Genomic DNA, 18,214 nt, shown 5'->3' with positions numbered 1-18,214 from the left:
GTGATTTGTACAGTCGGAACACCAGCGTACGTGATGATGTCACAGGTCCGGAGTTTTTACTGCCGTCCCCTCTTAATTTAACTGTGAGTAACATGTTATGAAGCTTAACTTTAATCACAGCCAAACCGGTTTACCCAGGAACAAATAAAACACTGAAATAAACCAAACATTAACATTTAGAAGTGATCTAAGTGACTTATATATCATTTTTAACCTCAGTAGTGAAACCTCTATTAATAAAAATAGTGTACATGTACATACGTGTACATACCTTAATAAAAACAAGCAGGTGAGATGTTAGAACGCTTTTATTTCTATTCTAGTGGACACTCAATACTATAGACAGCTGCTGGAGTTTCTTTAACCTGAGTAGTGAGAAGTCCGCGAGCGGGGGGGGGACGATGTGCCGGGAGTCCGATGTTGAGTTTTGGACGAAATGCATTCTGGGATATATAGCTGTCCCAAGTCTACACCGATGCGTGCTCGATAAAATGGGCGGATCGAGAATACATCCGGGACTTTTTCGAGTTCTCGGCGTGATGCGTACTTCGAATTGGAACAGTACTTGGTCTCCGACTGATGACGTATCACGAGTACACGAGAACGCAAGTACGCACAAGTACGCATATTGAGAAACGCCCGTAGCTGCGATCAGCGTGAACCACGTGGGTCTCTGCTCCCTGATCTGTTTCCTGTGTTTGGAAAGAGTTCCAGCTTCATCACGGAGTTTCTCTCGGTTTGTGGGCTCATCTAAAGGTAAGCACCGAGCTAACTTTACTGTGAGTTCAGTTCATGTTGAGTTTAGCTCCTGAATGAGGTCTTCTGCTGCTCTCCTCGGTGTCTGTTCACAGTTTATTGTCAACACGTTGAGAGAAGAGTGAGAGAGTGTTTGGAGAAAAACACCAACTAATCATTAGCTCAGCATGCTGGGAGAAGTTGAGCGTTTGTTGGCAGAAAGTTGGAGCAGAAAAGTCTTTTCATTGTCCCTGCAGCTGTTTTTCTGCATGCACCAAACTTCTACATTTCTATTTGTATGGACTCAAATGTCGTCATACATGTTTTATACTTGTAAATCAAATGCGTATTTGTGCATTGAGTTTTGTAACTTTGTAAACCAAAATGTGTGAACATTTTATGTTTGTTCATCTACAGATGACAACTTATGTCTGTGTATTTACACACACACAAAAAAAACGTTTGTAAAAAAAATATTTACATGAGTTGCTGGTTACAGATACAAACCAAAAAATTACATGTAAAACTGCGCTCAGGTTTCCTGGCTGCGTGTGGCTTTCGACTTTCGAAGTACAAGTTTAGGTCAAAACAACTTATATGGTACCTGTGTGTGTGTGTGTGTGACCTCCTGCTCACCAAAAGGATCATAAAAGCAGGAAGCAACATCAAACAGATCTTGAAAAGTTGATTCTGTTCATCTGGACGTAGCGTTTTGTGGGAGAAACGTTTCGTCAGTCATTCGTCACTTGGATGCGAAAACTGCAGTCAGCTGACACCGAAGAAGTCACTTGGATGCATGAGTGACGAAACGTTTCTCCCACAAAACGCTACGTCCAGATGAACAGAATCAACTTTTGGAGATTTACTTTCCTGGATGATTGAGAATAAATCAAAACATCAAACAGAATCTTCACAAGGGATGTGCTTGTGATAAAACACTACAGCCTCCCAGAACCTCGAGAGGCTGGGGAAGGAGACAAAGGAATGTCTTGATCCTATACTTTGAACTAAGACTTTACAAATTTAAGAACCACAATCAATCAATCAATCAATCAATATACTTTATTAATCCCAAGGGAAATTAGGGTTACAGCAGGCAGCACGCTAATGGCGCATGCGCACTTACAAAGGAACCTTCTGACCAACTTTACACAAACATCACATCGGGGAGACATGTCAGAGAGGTAGGCTGATAGGAAAAAACAACAAAAATACATAACATGAGGTGAGAGGAGGAGAAAAAAAACTCCACTCAGACTGAGCTCCTAGTGGGAGAACAGTTTGATAACAGAAAAAACACCTCAGCACAAAAAGCACATGACTATCAACACACCATAGAAACACAAGACAAGCAACAGGGGTGGGTAAAGGGTGAGAGAGAGCCGGTGTAGACAGCGCTTCCGGTCCTGCAGCATGTCTGGCTGGTCCAGTCGACCGCCATCTTCCCCGGTAGGGCACAAGCATCGAAGGCGTTGACAACATTCAACAATTTGACTTAACAATGACCACAATTTGAGCCCAGATATTTCAAGTGATAACAGGAAAGTGTGTGTGTGTGTTCTCGATTTTACTACCTGGTGGGATCCACTTTAAAGTTGTCCATAAAATTTAAATGATTAATTTCACAAAAATGAAAGCAATATATCACTGACATACAAACAAGGATAAAATTGTTAGTACCCAGCTGTTTATTTTAAAAAACCCCACAATGATTACTGAAAGAACTTGAAACTGACAAAAGTAATAATCATTTTAAACAATATATTTAAAATCTGACATTTTTGAATTGTTGTTCAACAATATTGTTTTAAAAAAGAAAGTCAAGAAGTAGACCTGGTCAAAATTATGGTTTCAAGGATTTAAAAAAACGTGACCATAAGGACATGTTAAACTAAGGTGTGAATAGTAATTAGCATCACAGGTGTCTTCAAACCTGTAGTCAGTCAGTCTGTCTATTTAAAGGGTGACTGTGCTGTTTGGTGACATGGTGTATACCACAGTGAATGTAGACCACAGAAAGAGGAGGAGAGAGTCTCAGGGCACTAAAAGAAGAAAATCATAGACAAACATGTCAAAGCTAAAGGCTATAAGGGCATCTCCAAGAAGCTTAATGTTTCCACGAATCTTTCTATTCATTTTAATGGTTAGGGTAAGGGGCTAGGGAAGCCATTATGTCAATGAAGGTCCTCACTAAGATTACTGAACGGGGTTGTGTGTGTGTGTGTGTTTATGGGACATTTCACAGTAGATCTCATGCAAACGACGAATAAGGACACCACAGTTGAATGCAAATAATAAAAGATTCAAGACTGGAAATTGCCACAAAGGATATTGACAAGCCACTTTGGCAAAGCACATCAACTGGAGTAGTTTGCTGACGTGGAGTGGACCAGAATACCAATGAAGTTAAGGGTATTGATACTTTTATCCAGGCCTGATTTTTTTTTTTTTTTTAATTACTTTTTTGAACATTAGAATGTCAGATTTTCAATGGTTGTGTTTCAGTAAATTCTTGTTATTTATACAATTTTAGGTTATTTCAGTGTTTTTCCATCATTATTGGAGGGGAGAACAACAATGATGTCCAAGACTGTATCTCAATTCAGGGTCTGCAGCCTTGGAGTACGCAGCCTTAATGGTCCACAAGTGCCGCGTACTCGAAGACCGAGAAGGCCGGAAGTGCGAGGCTTGTGAATTGGGACTGTCTAGCCTCCATCACGCAGCTCATGATACTAACCGCTAGAAACGTTTTATACAGTATTGTTTGACAGAAATAAAGGAGAAAATATTTTCTTGATGAGCTTTTTTTTGATAAGAATCTGAGGTTGAGACCACGGGACAGTAAAACACGATTGTTGGGCTTCATATCTGTACCGAACAGTCATTGTAAGATTAGTAAATCTTAAAATGTATAAATACAGGCCATTTACCTTTTAAAAGCTAAAGCACTGTGTTTGTTTGTGTGTGTGTGTGTGTGTGTGTGTGTGTGTGTGTCCATGTGGCCGTGTCTCTTTTGCAGCTGCTAGAACACACCTGTTCAACATCTATTCAGCCAATCATGTTTATTTTGCATCTACGGACACATTATAGACGTGTCCTTTATCAGGCTGTAGAGCGATACGCATTGATCTTTTTTTAGTCTATAATTTGTCAAATGCATCTTTCCTGGATGATTTAAAATCATTTTGAGTCAACACTCAACCTGCAGTGAGTACATGTTAGGTACATGTTAGGTAAAAAGCTCCCTGAGTGTCAAATATTTATTGATGGAGAGAATTTATTTATTTTTTTTGTTTTGTTTTTTTTTGGGGGGGGGTATGCTTAAAATGCTTTCTCATTTAAAAATATTTTCATAAAACTATTTTGTTCTGGACATAGTGTTTTTAGTGGGAGAAACATTTCATCACTGAGGTTAGTTCCTGGATCATTAATATGCAAATTGTTATGACTAATTGATCAAACACCACTGATCAATGGCCATGAGTGCCATTGTTTCAGAGGGCGTCCGTCTCCCAAATCGAAACTGGAAGCTGTTTCCACAGCAGAGGGGCCTGAAAGCTGAAGGCTCTGCTTTCTGTTCTGCTTCTAAATACTGTAGGAACCGCAAGTAAGCCTGCAGTGTTAGAGCAAAGTGTTCCAATGGGATAATATGATGCTATGGGATCTTTAAGCTACGATGGGGCCTGATTGTTTAACACTCCTTCCCCGTTCTTGTTTCACTGTGATGTTACAAAGATCTATTTTGTGTCCCAGCTGATCAGCAGGAGGAGAAGAGTCTGACGGAGCACCAGACGAACATTTTCAACCATTTGGACTCAGCTCAGCTGCTACAGTGGACAAAAATGGCATCAACACAAAAGGTGAAGAACCTATCACTTTTATGGCTGAAATGAAAGAGTTTCTCACCAGCATCTACAGTGCAATAATCAATACAACTAAAAAGAAAAATTGGTTAACAAACAGTAAAAAGGCAGTAATAAACTGCATAAATAAATAGGGGTAAATAACATAAAATCTTAATTCATAAACAAACTCAAGTCCAAATAGTCACACTCATACAGGTAGCAGCAGCCCTTTCACAGAAGGGGATAATTAAATTAAGTAGTGTGTGTATCTGGGGAGTATATTGTATGCTGTGTGTGTGTGTGTAGATAGGAGGCATCAGAGTATAGCTGTGCTAATAGCCGAATGGATGGTAAGGGGGTGCAGTCCTGCTTTTCTGAGTCTCCTGCCAGACTTCCTGAAATCGATCATCATCTCTTTTGTTTTGTCCACATTGTTGGTGAGATTATGGGATGTACACCACACTTCAAGCTGCTCCACATCCATTCTATAAGTGGTCGTTGTCAGTGATGAGACCAACCACAGTTGTGTTGTCTGTGAACTTCACAATATGATTAGCACTGAGTCTGGCTTACAGTAATGTGTGAGCAGACTGAACAGCAACAGGCTCAGGACACCCCCCAGAGGAAAGCCTGTGCTCAACAAGATGGTCTCTGATGTGTGGCTGCCCACCTTGACTGTCTGTTGCCGCTTTTCAAGAAGCTGGAAACCCAATTGCAGGTTGCAGGTTCCACGCCTGATAGCATCAGCATTTCCACCAACTGCTGCAGAATGATCATGTTAAAAGCTGAACTGAAATCGATGAAAAGGACTACTAAAAGGATAACATGGAGTGTGGTAGAAAGAGGTCATCTTCTGTAGATCGGTTGGTCCTGTATGCAAACTGAAGGGGCTCCAGGTCTATTTGGAGACTGTTCATGATGTGCTTCAAGACAAGCAGCTCGAGGCATTTACTCACAATTTGTGTGCCTTATCTTCGGGGGAGGGGGCTTGTAGTCCATAATGTGTTGGAAGCCCTGCCACAGCATCGTTCCTCACCCTGTGTTGAGCTCTCCACAGTCTGATATTGTTGTCAAGGGAGCAGACATTGGCCGGCAATCGTGTCCGTACGTCTGGCTTGTATTGGTTAGCAGCTAGCCTCGCATTAGCTCCTGCTTCTGCATCCTATCACACTGCTTTCTGTGTTTCCTCCTGGGTGTTGCTTCAGGCATAGTTATGGATTTCTTCCAGCTTGCTTGGCATAGGAGTCCAAGCTCACTCAACGCAGTCAGTAAATGTTTCTTGTAGCGAGAGATGTGGTTATGAGCTTTCTCAGAGAATTGCATTTCCAAAAGACACTGCCGGTCATACACACACTTCTCTTTCACACAGTTTACATTCGCACTACATGGTCTTTGTCAATGGGAAATTGTACTTAGTAGTCAGTATAATCTTTTAATAATATAAGTTTACTTATGGTAGAATACTGCATGTAATCATTTGTGTTTAGAAGTATATAGTTGATGGCATGTTGAAAGAATGTGTCATCCTAGGAGGTCTGTGTAGCATGAAGAGGGGGGGTGCGTTCACTCCTCTTCGGAGTGCTCTGGCTGTCACACACACATTCTGGGAGCATGGGAGAGGTCGTACCTTCTTTTATTGTTTTATGGTAGGATAAACGTATCTATGTCTTTTTTAAGCTAAGTGCCTTAGATGAACTGTTGGACTTCCAGACCAGCAGGTTTAGGGAAGTCTTTATGGGGTCCCCACTACATACTCGCTTGAGTCCCATTTGGGGACACCACTTTCTGTATGGTTTAGAATCAAGCTGGCAACTGAGTTTTACTCCTCCAAGACCACAAAAATAAATAATCACTTGATATTTTTATTTTAAGCAACATTTGTCCAGACAGTATTTTTACCTTCCCATTGGGAACTGGGGATGTTTAATGTCCCCATTGGGGTCTTAAGCGATACACTGATAAACAAACTATTTTATGCCACTTTTGGGGACCTTACTTCCATTTGGGGTCTTCAGCAATACACACATACACAAGTTATTTTATGTCAGTTTTGGGGATATTACTTCCCTTAAAGGCAAGTCCTTCAAAGTACAATGTAAGGTTAACTACCCAATCTAAAAATAATCTAAACAATAATTAAGGTCTCTATTTATCTTGAAGAAATCAAAGCTATCTCCAACGTCTCGGCCACAGAACAATTTAAATTTTTGACTGCATTTATTACTACTGTGTTGTTTTGGGATTTTATATACACACCATTAATGCAGAGAAACTTGGAAAAAAAATCATCTGTACTATTGACTGTTTGTTACCAGCAAATTGTAAGGCAAGAACTTTGCTTCCAAATATGTTCCCTGGGAAGAAGTCCCTGGTCCCCTGTCTTCATCTTGATCTGTTTTCTTATTCTATTGTGTTTTTGTTGCCTCCATACCTGAAAGAAAAGACTCAATCTCATTGCTTGAGGAATCCGGATTTTGCAGATCAATTATTTTTTTACGTTTTAGGCATTTCTCATGATGCTGCTTCAGCTTGGTTAGTCTTGAGTAGATAAACACAAGTTAAATAGGCAAACATTAGACAGTTAACGTAGTTTTTATATTCCATTTAAACGGAAAAAGAAATTTCTAATTTCAACTATGAATTGTTAACACAGATAATTTGTACACAATTACTAAGGGTTCATTTGATTTGCAGAAACTATCCAAACTTTGAAGCAAACCTATCATAAAAGATTTAATTTAATTATTAATAAACACCTTAATAACCTACATTAGAACCAATCAAAATATCCTTTACCTCAGGGCACCATCAAGTACAGTATTAAAGATCTGTGAGTGATAAGACAAGCTGTACGATTTTAGAATGGATTTCTTAATTTTAGTTTTCACTGATGTTACAAGTAGATTTAACATGAATAACAAATAGACAAGAGACAATTGAAAACTGCCAAAAAAGATGACTCTTATGACTTCCGGGGACATTTCTAACAAAAATGCACTGCGTTAACCTGAATGAGGACAATCAAAAGGATATACATAAATGAAATTGAATTGAATTGATATAGTACCAGAATACAGTGATCATTAACTGATGGTCATTAACGATCAGTGACCATTAACGGTTTTGTCACTGATCTCAAGGGTAGATTAATACTAAATACAGAAATATACCTCCATTTAAATATTGCAAAACATATCCAACTATAGTTATTGGTACACCTGACTCTTATGACTTTTGGGGACGTTTCTAACACAAATACACTCCGCTTTAACCTAAATGGGGACATTCATGGGAAACTTTCCTTAGGGAACTGGTAAATACAACGAACTCTGATTATGAAACATATGCATATGTTAAGGTATGTGTAACCACTTTTCGGATGGATTGCTTTATCTTAGTCCTCATTCTGATTGGTATTTGTTCCGTATTTTTAAATCGTAGACATAATGAAGGGTTTTTTTTTTTAACATAGCCCTTGCTTGAGTGTGGGGATCATTGATAAATTGTTTACAGACTTCATGGATAGATTTATACTGAAAAAGTGATATGATACTATTTTTAGAAAAAAAATCCCAAAACATATCCAACTATAGTCATTAGTATGCCATATGCTTATGACTTTTGGGGACGTTCTAACACAAATACACTCCGCTTTAACCTAAATGGGGACATTCAATGGGAAACTTTCCTTAGGGAACTGGTAAATGCAACGAACTCTGATTATGAAATATTTGCTTATGTTAAAGTATGTGTAATGATTTGGGGGATGGATATCTTTATCTTAGTCCTCATTCTGATTGGTATTTGTTTCATATTTCCAAATCTTAGACATAATGAAGGATTTTACAACAATAACCCTTACTTGAGTGTGGGAATCATTGATAAATTGTTCTCCGACTTCATGGGTAGATTTATACAGAAAATAGAGACATGATTCCATTTAAAAAAAAAAAAAAAAAAAAAAAAATACAAAACCATATCCAACTATAGTCATTAGTATGTCATATTCTTATGACTTTTGGGGACGTTTCTAACACAAATACACTCCATTTTAACCTAAATGGGGACATTTAAAATCCTGCAGGTTATTTATGTTTCTTTGTTTCAGAATAATAAATAAATAAATTAAACAAATAACATAATATTCCTTTTTATGAAGCTTATTTATATTTTCTGTTTCATTAGCCTCTCTTAATTAACAAGATAATCCTCATTGTTAGCTTGCGCATGGAAAACTTAAGGATGCTAATAAACATCCTTTTTTATTGTAGAATCAAAAGCATAAAAAAATTAAATCCCCTAAAATATAATATAATATAAGTTTGGTTCATTCAAACATCCCTTGATTTTTAATCCAAGACAGCTCTGAATGTGTAGTTTATACGTGGCTAGCTTTTTCGGGCTAATTAGCTAAAGTCTTTTTTTCCCCAAATTATCTAGGGCACATCTAGCAAACCAGTATTAGAATTTATTACTAAATAACTTTCTTACATTCAAACAGAAAATGCTGAAACTTTTCAGCAGAAATCTTAAGATATAGGTATAAGAAACTAAAAAAAGTTTTAATCACTTTTCATACCTTTAAAGCTACTCTACATGCTGCTGCTTCCTGGCACACACCTCCATGGCTGCGATCAAGGCCTATGGTGACATAGAGGTCTTACCTCACCTCCCCTACCTTTAGGCTGTCCATGCTCTGTCCCTCTTCACTTTCACACACACGAACTCCACACCTGCATTCATCTCTTTCCTCTGATCCCCCCCACCCGACAGACATACAAAACTCTAAACATCGCCCTTTGACTGACTGCCCCACCCCGACTTACACATGAACTCTTTCCCGAAAGCACTCTGATTGTATGACACTAGTGTTTATTGTATTATGTTGTACATAGGACTTTTGTTTTGTTTTTATCTTAAGGTTGTTCACTGTACACTGCAGACCGTGGGAGCATTACAGTTTAAAGTTCCTGTGTATCATGTGTACATATGGGTATTCACAATAAAGCTGACTTTGAATTTGATTTGAGTCGAGCTCTGCACATATCTCTAAGGCCCAGTCCAACCACGCTACAGAAGCTAATCTTTCCCGCTTGTATCCAGGATATAATTTTTTTTCTGTCATGATCCATATTTAAAGACCATAGTCTTACACAGTTTTTGATCAGCTCTTAAAGAGACTTTGGTGAGAATTAAGTTTTATGCCATATGCTTGTGACTTTTTATACTTTTTGGGCAGTATTTTACGTACTGCCTAAAAGGTATTAACATTGAAATTTAAATTTAGCTCAGCTGTTTCACCAAATTTTGGATCCCTGCACCATTCAACAGAAATTGAAGAAACATCTTAAATATGTTGCAATAAAAGTATCAAGAATTTAGAGTAATTTATGTCAAGCTGCAGTTCAGAAAGCAATTATGAACCTAAAGTGCTCCATTATTTCATGTATCTGCTTCACATCATGCCAAATAATTCTTTAAAAAATATTAAAACTATTTATTTCATAATTACGTGAAATATGACTCTTTTGTATTTTCTAGTATCTTCTTTACCCTTTGAAAATATAATCTACTTTCCAACAAATAGTCTACTGATTTCTATTATTTAGTCAAGAGAACAAATGTGTGTTTATATAAAACAATTCATACAAAAGAATGTTGAATAAGATTTTCAACAAAGATCAGTATATTAAAAGAAATCTTACACTATAATAATATAAGGGTTAGGGAGAGGTAATACACACAAAAAAATCCAAGAAATTTCACTTTTGGGGACAGTGGAAATTTTTGCAATTTCACACACTTCCACTAGAGGCAACATAGAGTTATACACAGATTGCGAAAAATTTTGGGGGCAATGTCATACACATACACAAAAAATCTAAAAAAATGTCACTTTTGGGGACAGGTGAGATTTTTGGATTAAAATATGTTTTAGAGCATGCTGAACGTTGTTAAAGATAAATCTAATTGGGGACGGTGGTTTTGGTCCCCAAAGAGAGAGGTGTCCCCAATTGACTGGTGTGTGAGCTGATAGAAGTCCCCAATTTTGACACAAGCAAACTCTCTCTCTCACTCACACACACACACACACACACACACACACACACACACACATTCCAATGTAATGAACAAACGCGCTCACTGGTGTATATAATAAAGACCAGGACAATGGGAGAGGGGACTCTTGGAGCCCTCGCTTCCGTGCAAGCACTCTCAGAGCTCCCCTTGCTTGCAAGTGAATTCTGCAGTGTGTGTCTCCCCACTCTCTGACTCTTAGCTGAAGAAGTGTTATTTAGAATAAATCTCTTGACAGTCTTTTTTAGCATCATGCTTATTAGGGCCCGAGCACTGAGAGTACGAAGGCCCCATTGTGTCTGCTCCATTTCTTCTTCTTATCATCATTATTATTCAGGCAAAACAAGTGCCTTTTTGAGGGCTTTAACATACTCAAAAACTCATGAAATTTTGCACACTTGTCAGATTTGATTAAAAATGTCGTATTTTAATGATTTTATATATGAGCATTGGAAAATGGCTCTGGAGTTGGAATGGAATGTTTGGCCAGCCCAACCAGTCTTCAATCTATGTTGGTCTGCTATACTGAGTCTCCTGCAGAAAAGATATGTCAGCCTTGAGATTTTTGAGGTGTGTAAGCACCTTTTTGCGCTTAACAGGGTGATTCATAGACTTAACGTCCCAACTTACAAACTTGGCTGCATAACCAGTAAGCTTCGCCTGTTTGTTGACAGCAGCCATAGAGTTAGTTAATCAAAGAGCAACATGGATATGCAGTCTCCCATTATATGCAGCCCCAGACTCCAAAAGTAGGGGGGAAAAGTGAAAAGAAAGAAAGAAAGAAAGAAAGAAAGAAACCTGTCCCAAACCCTGTCACCATGTGGAATTCTGTGACCCTGAAACCCCGTCTGAACAAGACCACACATTGAAATGCTGGCATTGGGGAAACACTAGGACCAAGAGAAAACCAACAAAAAAAAGAAACAAAACTGGCAACCGCCTGGCTATAACTCAGGATGAAATAACATAGCACCTTAATAAACATCTGAATTTCTGCAAACGTCATTTACCCAGTCTTAACAGATGTGGTATGAACAAAGTAATTACACTGTTGACCAAACCTTGCGTCTTGCGAAGCCTCATCATCGGGGATGGGCTAGAAACAAAAGTCAATCAGGAGGGGGATCTTCACTCTGCAGTTTCACTCGTTAAGACAATGTTTTTCACTATACCATTGCCTTCTATGGATCCAGAAACTCCTTACTTTCACCCGGAAAGATACACAGTCTGGCTGGAAACATTATTCCGTAGCAGACATCTTGACACTCTCGAACCAGGTTCCTCACGTCATTAAAAGCAGAGTGAGTTTTGGCAACGCTTGCGGTGTAGGCAGGGAAGATGGCCACAGGGTTCCCCTTGTATTCCAACGGACCCCGCTCCCGGGCCCGTCGTAACACTTTGTCTTGGTAGTATCAGAGTTTGGCAATGATAACTTGAGGTTTCCCATTTGATCTTCTGGGTGCAAGACCTCTATAGTAAATGGTAGATGGACTGGTTCTTATATAGTGCTTTTCTACTCTCCTGGAGTGCTCAAAGCACTCTGTACAACACGCCACATTCACCCCATACACACCCGTTCACAAAAGCACTATTATCTATACAGTGAGTGCTTTTCTAACTATCATTCATACGCATTCATAGTCTGATGGATGCATCGGAGAGCAAGTCGAGCATTGAGTCTTTCCTTTCCAGTCACCTTTCTCACTCACTATGTGTTTAATAGACCTGTCTGAATTGAATCATATCTGTTATTAATCTGTCTCTCTTCCACAGCATGTCTTTATCCTGTCTTCCTTCTCTTGCCAAAGTGCTTGCTCATAGGGGGTCATATGATTGTTGGGTTTTTCTCTGTATCTATCATTGTATGATCTACTGTACAATCTAGGCGACTGTTGCTGTGATTTGGCGCTATATAAATAAAATTGAATTGAATACTTCCTGAGCTAGAGCCTGAGCTAGACCCACCCCAAAACCTGGTGTGTGTGAGCGATCCATCAGGTTTTCTTTATCCAGTTGCAGAACTTCTTTGAGTAGAGTAGAAACTGAGCTGGTCAAGCTGTAAACGGCGTCCTCTGCAATACCCAGAATACAAATATTACACCTCTGCATTCTTGCCTCAATATCTTCATTTTTTTCTTTTCAGTTAACTGTAATCCTGCAACCGTCTCTTGGAGGCTGACAACCTTGACGACCATGTCCGACCATGACGATAAACCCTGTTCCTGGTCGCTAATTGTGGACTTGACGTTGTTAATTTCTGAGCGGACTGCTGCCATGTTGTTAGCAATCTCCGTCTTAACTTCTCTTAGTTCGTTCTTGAGGGAGTCAAAATTCTCTACAAGCGCACTTTTCAGTTCTGACCTGATAATCGTGGACATCTTTCAGAGAGGAGAGGATGTCTGATTTCAGACCTTCATACTCCATCGCGAGCTAGGCGACGAGCTCCCGGTTGCTTTATTAGCTAATTTTAAAGGTTTCTTGTATCAACTTCTGCCTGTAGGCGGGCAGGAGTGGGACGGAGTGATGATCTCATTGGCCGAATGGGCACAGAGGAGGGCTTTTTATGCATCCCGGAAGGAGGTGTAACAGTGGTGGAGTAGCTGCTCTCCTCGAGCATGAAATGAATGTGTTGGTGTTTTTTGGTGAAGATTTCCATTAGAGAGGGACCCAGAAAAGGAGCAGAGACCACTTAAGCATGAAGTGTTTTCAAGTGGGAGCTGGTGTTTTATTGCTGGACCACCTAGAGGACATGAGGTTGTTGTCTGATTTGTTGAGTCAGGGGGCGGCTAGAGAGGGTCAGAGCGAAGGTAGTGGACCTGGGAATAGTGTAGTGACGTCTCTGGAAGACGTCAAGAGAGGGAATTGTGGAATTACAGGGATTATTTTACATAACCATCATCTTTATCATTGCATTAATTATCATTTCATCCAAGCATTTATTGAAGTTGCTGGCATTATGTTATAATTTGTATTACAGGGGTTATCATAATCAAATATTAACATGTTTATTACAGGTGCAGTTATAACCACTTTAAATCGTTGAGTTAAATCTATAATCTTAAAAGCTTATATGCTGAGTATATTGCTACAGTAAAATAGTAGCTGAGTGAAGGCCTGAATGTATTCAGCTTCTTGTTGCATTTGAGTTTGCCTAGCAACAGGTGACGCAAAGAGGAGGACAAGTCCATGGGGACCTCAAAGGCCTGAGATCATCACCATATTTGAAAGAGGATGCCAGAAAGGGGAACTTCTGTGTCTGCATTTATTTCTTAGAATAGATCATTGTCTGTACAAGGGGCAAAGAATGTTCTTAAGATGCAAACTATGTGCTTGTAAACGCAAGAGGGGGCGTCATAATACCCTGATGTTATAAATGCAATCTGAAGTGTATTTTTGGGCGGGGATTTACAACTGATGGTTTCCAGTGTACGTCTCCCCACGCTGCGTGTATTCATTAAAAATCAATTGTTTGATTGACCTCTTTTGGACCATCATTGTTTTACTCTCGTCCTCAATTTCGGACCCGTAACAGTTTTCTTTATTAAAATCCCTAGTTGTGATAAACACAGCAGTTTCCTGACTGCTGATCACGCTGTACAGTCAGTGGCACGTAGAGGAATGTAAACTGCCGTAAACACAGCCGTGATAATCACTGCTGTAAATGACCTTGGTAGCCAGAATGGCCGGCACTTAATCATCAGGTATTTCAGGTCTGGTGAGCAGAAGGATTGGTTTGGATTGGATGATCGGTTTTCATATGCTAGCAAAGGTGTGCCGGACAGCAGCATCTCTGCCCTCGGTCTCAACTGACCCCAACCCCAACCCCCGCTTGCAGCCTTTTTTTTTTTTGAAACGACACAACTCTCATTGTAAACTCCATGTGGTGTTTCGTAAAAAAGGCTCTGTGTGTGTGTGTGTGTGTGTGTGTGTGTGTGTGTGTGTGTGTGTGTGCACGTGAGTGAGTGTCTCTCTGTGCGCGTGACTCCCTGGTGATCATATCCCCTCACCCCTGTATATGGCTTCCTCTAACGGTTAACCATATACAAACACAGGTGAGACCATAAAGGGCAGGATGTCAAACATCCTCGCTAAATAAGAAAGCAGAACCCTCACATAGGATGTGCCTACAGTTACACTATAGCCGCCCTCACCTTTCAACAGGCTGGGGAGAAAAATAGAAACAAAGAATGGCTTTGATCATGCAGTCAATTCAATTTTAGTTATATAGCGCCAAATCACAACAGCATTTGCCCAAAGGCGCGTTATATTGCAAGTCAGACCCTACAATAATTTGTCAACTTTTCCCAGTTACCTTCTGTGACCCTTCCACAAGGTGCATGGGGAACCATGGTAGTGTATAACCGAGTCCGGTACCATGTTCAATCAGATCACGCATTTACAGTCCCGCATCTCTCACTGTAAATGAGATCCATGCCCGAAGCTCGCACAGCTTGTTCTCCAGGAAACCAGAACAGAACTTAAGCGGCGTCTATTAATCAGCAACAGAGAGGAAAAGCAGAGTCTTCCTGCAACTGTACCTCTTCTCCACTCAATACAACAGCTAGTATGCCTGATGTTTCTGCCTCCTGGAAGTTGGGTCCCACTGGGGCCTGAATGTGGGCTCTTGCTCCAGGCCGACTGGCGTGGAACTCGAACTGGAGGATGTGCTCCCGGCCGGAGGCGTGTTTTTGCCTCCAGGGGGAGCACATCCTCCGGTTCAAGTTCCACGCCAGCCGGCTTAGAGTGGGCCTGTGGGCACCGGTCTCTTGCCAGTCAGCAGAGGAGTGGTGGGCCTGTGAGAGCTAACTGCAGGCTTGGGACTCACCTGATATCTGGCGATGATGTCGTGCAGAGCTTCTGTCTGCTTCTTCCTCAGATCGAATCCAGTCTGAATGGCTTCAACTAAATGTCTGAATAACCCAGCCGCAGACACCGGCTCGTCCAGATATACAGCCCTTTCCCTGTCTGGGATGTCATAGAGGGTCAGCCACAGGTGCCTCTGTGCCAATACTACTGTCGAAGCCATCACTCTGCCCAGTGAGAGCGCTGTGACCTTGTTAAGAGGATGTAATCAGTGGCGACTGTAACCTCTTAACAAGGTCACAGTGGGCTGTTATCAGGAATCGGTGATCTGAACTCTGCCAGGCACATCGCGTGGTACATCTGGAGCATGGTGACGGAGTTCATAGTTCAGGCAATGTCGGTCTGAGCCCAATAAGTCGTCTCCAGCTGCTATGCAGAGAGTCTGCAGTGCTTGGACGGCAGATTTGCGGGGCCACAGACTCCATGGTTAAGAGATGGGGCCAGGTAAGCGGCCAGAGACCGCTCCATAAGGAATGGGTTAGCTAAGCCAGCTTTGTCGGCGCTGTCCAACTTTATGTACCGTTCATCACTGGGTACAGTGATGCAGGTAGACAGAGGTTTGCCATATGATGCACTTAGCTCTCAGACGAAGTTTGGGAACATAGGAAGGCGGTCTTTCGATATTGTGTTGTCCAGTTGGAGGAAAAAGCCTGTGAACCGCGACAGCTTCTGAGCCGGCAAAGGAGAGGGCTAGTCCACCTGCAGCTTCTTATCTGCACAGTGAATCAGGGGCTGACTGCCGAAGCAGTGGCGGCACATTGGGGCTGTGCACACGTCATCACAGATCATCTGCCTTAAAGGCGTGAATACAGGTTTCCTCAGCCAGGACACGTGAGGGCATGATATTCCATACCACGTGTGTTGTACCGAGTGTATTGACTGAAAAGGAACTACTTCAGCTTTTGGCATAAAACTACCGTTAATGAAGGAAATTTAAAGGTTGAGTTTGTTCCACGACTGCATTTCACTCACTGCCTCTGTTTGTTTCTCTTTCACTGCAGGACCAACATGGAGCGAGAAGTCAGCGCTCTCAGGAGGCCGACAAACATCACAGAAGAAAGGAAGAGAAAAAATACAGCTGTGACGAGTGTGGGAAGGATTTTACCAAGGCTGGAAATTTAAAACAACACCAACTCATCCACAGTGGAGTTAAAGCGTACAGCTGTGACTTGTGTGGAAAGTCTTTTAACCAGGCTGGAAACTTAAAAACACACCAACTCATACACAGTGGAGTTAAAGCGTACAGCTGTGACTTGTGTGGAAAGTCTTTTAACCAGGCTGGAAACTTAAAAACACACGAACTCATACACAGTGGAGTTAAAGCGTACAGCTGTGACTTGTGTGGAAAGCCTTTTACCCAGGCTGAAAGCTTAAAAACACACCAACTCATCCACAGTGGAGTTAAAGCGTACAGCTGTGACTTGTCTGGAAAGCCTTTTACCCAGGCTGAAAGCTTAAAAACACACCAACTCATCCACAGTGGAGTTAAAGCGTACAGCTGTGACTTGTGTGGAAAGTCTTTTACCTGGGCTAGAAGCTTAAAAAGACACCAAGTCATACACAGTGAAGTTAAACCATACAACTGTGATTTGTGTGGAAAGTCTTTTACCTCGGCGGAAACTTTAAAACAACACCAACTCATCCACAGTGGAGTTAAACCATACAGCTGTGGTTTGTGTGGAAAGTCTTTTACCCAGGGTGGACACTTAATAACACACCAACTCATACACAGTCGAGTTAAAGCGTACAGCTGTGACTTGTGTGGAAAGTCTTTTACCCAGGCTGGACACTTAAAAACACACCAACTCATCCACAGTGGAGTTAAAGGGTACAGCTGTCACATTTGTGGAAAAACCTTCCGCACACTAGCCAGCCAAAAGATTCACCTACGCATTCACACCAAAAATGATGTTTACTGCTGTGATCAGTGTGACAAACCTTTTGTGACATACAAACACTTACAGCAGCACATGTTTACCCACACTGAGGAGAGACCTTATAAATGTGACCTGTGTGAGAAGACTTTTAAATCTCCACGTAACCTCAAATCACACCAAAAGATTCACAGCAGAAAGAAACTCTGAAAGTGCAGTTACTGTGAGATATGTATTTTTCTTTTAACAGTTTTACAATTTTATTTGAATTAAGTTTAATTTCAAAGTTAAATGAGACGTGAAAACTTCATGTACAGAATATTGAGTGAAATCTGACACAAATCTCCTGAAACTTTCCTGATGTTGGCAAAACGTAAAGTTTTAAAAGCCCCTCCCCTTCCTATCTATCTAACATTCACACTCCAATAGATGCATCAGAGAGCAGCTTGGGGTTAGTATCTTGTGGCATGCAGAGTAGAGCATCCAGGGGTTTAACCACCAGTCTTCCCATTAAGTATTCCACAACTTAGACATCCACATTAATCACTCTCTCATAACACATACGTATAGGGCCTTGAGGGTGGGCACATTGGACGGTCTGTGTATTCAACCCCACCTGTTAACACCTGCTGCTCTCTGGCAGCAGCACCATGTTTTCCCGTGTTTTAAATGCAACTTAGAACAACACACAGCAACACTACACATGAGCGAGAAGTGTGAAAATAGCTGTGAGTCCCAATCAGCCAGGGTTTCGGGTGAGCTCGTGAAACACCTTTCACACCTTGGCTCAGGCAATTAGAGGATCATCAGGGGGTCCTT

The 18,214-nt window shown here is 40.9% G+C and overlaps 1 long non-coding RNA gene across 1 annotated transcript; it reads left to right on the top strand.

Annotated features, from left to right (window-relative positions):
- Nucleotides 1–695: 695 nt before the first annotated feature.
- LOC109201159 (uncharacterized) lies at nucleotides 696–16,557 on the top strand. The gene is made up of 3 exons (XR_002061161.2): nucleotides 696–756; nucleotides 4,489–4,595; nucleotides 16,523–16,557. It is a non-coding gene; the product is annotated as an uncharacterized LOC109201159 (long non-coding RNA).
- Nucleotides 16,558–18,214: the final 1,657 nt, after the last annotated feature.

Source organism: Oreochromis niloticus, linkage group LG9, assembly GCF_001858045.2.
Source record: "Oreochromis niloticus isolate F11D_XX linkage group LG9, O_niloticus_UMD_NMBU, whole genome shotgun sequence".
NCBI classification, from domain to species: Eukaryota; Metazoa; Chordata; class Actinopteri; order Cichliformes; family Cichlidae; genus Oreochromis; species Oreochromis niloticus.
Note: the sequence above shows the minus strand (reverse complement) of the source record. Positions and strands in the feature narration are given on the sequence as shown.